Source organism: Oncorhynchus tshawytscha, unplaced genomic scaffold (genome assembly GCF_018296145.1).
Source record: "Oncorhynchus tshawytscha isolate Ot180627B unplaced genomic scaffold, Otsh_v2.0 Un_contig_5856_pilon_pilon, whole genome shotgun sequence".
NCBI classification, from domain to species: Eukaryota; Metazoa; Chordata; class Actinopteri; order Salmoniformes; family Salmonidae; genus Oncorhynchus; species Oncorhynchus tshawytscha.
In genome coordinates this window covers 22,017-24,768 of record NW_024609512.1, presented here as the reverse complement: position 1 = coordinate 24,768, position 2,752 = coordinate 22,017, and positions in this window count along the sequence as shown.

Genomic DNA, 2,752 nt, shown 5'->3' with positions numbered 1-2,752 from the left:
GTCAATTAACAATTTCTTTGTGGATTTTGATTTGTGCTTGGGGTCATTGTCTTGCTGGGATCCACTTGCATTTAAGTTCTAGCCTCCTGGAAGAGGCAAACAGGTTTTTTGCTAAAATGTCCTGGTACCGGGTAAAGTTCCTGATGCCCTTGACCTTAAAACCTCTTGCACCCCCCTACTTTGTGCAATATCCGCCTGAAGACATACCCTAATCTAACAGCCTGTAGCTCAGGCACAGAACCAAGGAAATGCATATTCTTGGTAAAATTAGAAAGAAAACAGTGAAGTTTGTGTAAATGTGAATTGAATGTAGGAGAATATAACACAATAGATCTGGTTTAGATAAAACAATGAAAAAAAACATACGTTTTTTATTTGTATTGTTGTATCATATTTAAAATAAACAAGATAAAACAAACATTCAGATAGGATGATGGGGACAATTTCAGTGAAAAATATAAGAGGGCAACAGTACTTGTGCAACGTTTCAGAATGATAATTTCCAAAATGAGTGTGCTACATGACATTTATCATGAAATCACCCAGGTGTCCCACACAATTAGCCCAAATGTACCCAAGTGGCCAAATTGGTGAAGGTATACATTTTGAAACAAATAACTATATACAAAATACCAAATGGTATTCTAACACCCCCCCCAAAAAAAAACTTGAGAAAAAAAGGGGAAAAAAAGGGGAAAAAATAATTATTGATAAAAAAATATATGAACATTTACAAAATAACATGGGTAACTATTTACACACTTTCAATATTTGGAAGACCCTCAGTCCTCTATCAAATCCATTTATATATCCCCAGCCTAAAACCCCAAACAGCAAGCAATGCAGGTGTAGAAGCACGGTGGCTAGGAAAAACTCCCTAGAAAGGCAAAAGGAAGAAACCTAGAGAGGAACCAGGCTATGAGGGGTGGCCAGTCCTCTTCTTGCTGTGCCGGGTGGAGATCACAGTGGTTGTAGAGGGTGCAACAGCACCTCAAGAGTAAAAATGAACAGTTTAGGGTTCCATAGCCGCAGGCAGAACAGTTGAAACTGGAACAGCAGCAAGGTCGGGTGGACTGGGGGCAGCAAGGAGTCATCATGGCAGGTAGTCCTGAAGCATGGTCCAAGGGCTCAGATCCTTCGAGGGAAAGAAGGAGAGAAAGAGAGAGCAGACTTAAATTCACACAAGACACCGGATAAGACAGGAAAAGTACTCCAGACATAACATACGGACCCTAGCCCCCACCCACTTTGCCATATAACCCAACCAACTTTGCCAAAACTCTAGACAATATTCTGCTGCTGATGCCAGATGCTATAGCAGTCTCTTTCTGATGTAAAGCAGACGGTCACTGAGCATGTGGTGCATGTGATGGGAGACTTCATCTTGCAAACAACACAGCAACGCCTCCATGCTGTGCCCTTTTGGCCCTTAGACACATCCATGCCTGCACAAATATATTTGGGCAGATGAACACTGTGGCAGGAGCAGAAGGGACAGGGCTTGGTGCAGTGGTGCTGTAGCCAGCAAGCTCCTTGATGAGCTGCTCTCTGAAGGCTTTCTGTGAGAGGAAGGGCTTTCCAGTCGGAGTCAGTGCCACTGTGAAAGAAAATGTTCAGTTAGAATAGTTTCACATATGAGCACTGTATCAACAGGTGTACAGCTGTTCCATTTCACTTTGGCCATTGTTGTGGGCCTGCCTCAAATAGGCTATTTCATGTGGGCGTGGGGTGGAGCAGCAGCTGGTAGACCATGCTACCTCTAATGTAGACTGATTGGAGGAAGCATGATGGCTGTGTTGAGATGTATGGGTTTGCATTCTACACCATACTCTCTCTCTCTATATATATCTATATATATCTATATATATATATATACACTGCTCAAAAAACTAAAGGGAACACTAAAATAACACATCCTAGATTTGAATGAATGAATTATTCTTATTAAATACTTTTTTCTTTACATAGTTGAATGTGCTGACAACAAAATCACACAAAAATTATCAATGGAAATCAAATGTATCAACCCATGGAGGTCTGGATTTGGAGTCACACTCAAAATTAAAGTGGAAAACCACACTACAGGCTGATCCAACTTTGATGTAATGTCCTTAAAACAAGTCAAAATGAGGCTAGCAGTGTGTGTGGCCTCCACGTACCTGTATGACCTCCCTACAACGCCTGGGCATGCTCCTGATGAGGTGGCGGATGGTCTGCTGAGGGATCTCCTCCCAGACCTGGACTAAAGCATCTGCCAACTCCTGGACAGTCTGTGGTGCAACGTGGCGTTGGTGGATGGAGTGAGACATGATCTCCCAGATGTGCTCAATTCGATTCCGGTCTGGGGAACGGGCGGGCCAGTCCATAGCATCAATGCCTTCCTCTTGCAGGAACTGCTGACACACTCCAGCCACATGAGGTCTAGCATTGTCTTGCATTAGGAGGAACCCAGGGCCAACTGCACCATCAGATGGTCTCACAATGGGTCTGAGGATCTCATCTCGGTACCTAATGGCAGTCAGGCTACCTCTGGCGAGCACATGGAGGGCTGTGCGGCCCCCCAAAGAAATGCCACCCCACACCATGACTGACCCACCGCCAAACCGGTCATGCTGGAGGATGTTGCAGGCAGCAGAACGTTCTCCACGGCGTCTCCAGACGTCACATCTGTCACGTGCTCAGTGTGAACCTGCTTTCATCTGTGAAGAGCACAGGGCGCCAGTGGCGAATTTGCCAATCCTGGTGTTCTCTG